At 37.9% G+C, this 1,083-nt stretch overlaps 1 long non-coding RNA gene across 1 annotated transcript in view; it reads left to right on the top strand.

The window, feature by feature from the left end:
• The first annotated feature begins 856 nt into the window (after nt 1-856).
• Nucleotides 857-1,083, top strand: part of LOC107678085 (uncharacterized) — an 819-nt gene continuing 592 nt past the window's right edge. The window contains exon 1 of the long non-coding RNA XR_001632913.1: nt 857-989. This is a non-coding gene — a long non-coding RNA (uncharacterized LOC107678085). The remainder of the gene's footprint in view (nt 990-1,083) is intronic.

Genomic DNA, 1,083 nt, shown 5'->3' with positions numbered 1-1,083 from the left:
TACATCTTAAATACGATTACTAAATGTCTATTTAATATCTGGTAGGAAAATCTTCGATATGAATTTCATAGAAGTATGTCTAATAGGTCCTAGACATCTGAGTGATGTATATATGTGTTATTTTGTATTATTGTGTAGTACAGTCAGCACTGTTTGCAATAGATGAGTGTAAGTAATGTAAATAAATTTCCATAAAGTAACTAAATACAAGTAATCTATTTTATTTGTCCATTAGTACTGTTGAAAAATTGAGGAACATTTGTGTTGGATAAAAAGTGAGTGGACTACCTCAAAATGTAAATGTAGTTTTGAGCACACCAAATCTCAGAGGTGACTGACTCTTGTCTGGATGTTACAGGGACAGATGAGCACACGTGTCTGCTTATCTGGTGGAGAGCGGCTAATGAAGGAATGCTGCCATCAAAGGCTTTGAGTGAGTATACTACAGAAATGAATAAAACATATTTTAAATCTTAAGTTGTAGTTTATTTTAATTATTGTGTAATTTCAAACAGAGTTATCACAGCACTTTACTGATTCTTGATTCCTGTGCCTTTGCTGCAGAGCTTTTGTGGTGGAGCAGGACCTGCAAGGAAAGGTGACGGCGGCATTTGTGAAAAAAAAGGGAAAACCTGAAACAAAAATATGAATAAGATTATTCTGTTACTTCTAATACAGAAATCAAATGACATTGTGCTGTTAAAATGACTGCTTTTGTATTATATTTGTGCTTCTTTGCAGGATCAGAAAATGTCTGCAGACTGGTGTGAGCAGTGAGGATGGAGGAGTCCACAGCAGACTGGTGTGAGCAGTGAGGATGGAGAAGTCCACAGAAGCATTCTGGAAATGGTCCAGTGCCACAGATGAGACGCTCCATCACTCCACCTCTTACTGTCTCATCAGGACCAGATGTTGCTGTGGTCTCTTCATCCTCAGTGACCCCAGAGCCAGCGAGAGCATCTAGAGAAACACGAAAAGACACTGAGGATGTGAGTTTGGTCATGTTTGTCCTGCTGGCTTGTTCATACAACATCAGTCAATAAGTTTCAGAAGCTTTAAGCTTTAAAAGCATCATCAAATAAT

Source organism: Sinocyclocheilus anshuiensis, unplaced genomic scaffold (assembly GCF_001515605.1).
Source record: "Sinocyclocheilus anshuiensis isolate Anshui unplaced genomic scaffold, SAMN03320099.WGS_v1.1 scaffold1676, whole genome shotgun sequence".
In the NCBI taxonomy this organism is placed as follows: domain Eukaryota; kingdom Metazoa; phylum Chordata; class Actinopteri; order Cypriniformes; family Cyprinidae; genus Sinocyclocheilus; species Sinocyclocheilus anshuiensis.
Note: the sequence above shows the minus strand (reverse complement) of the source record. Positions and strands in the feature narration are given on the sequence as shown.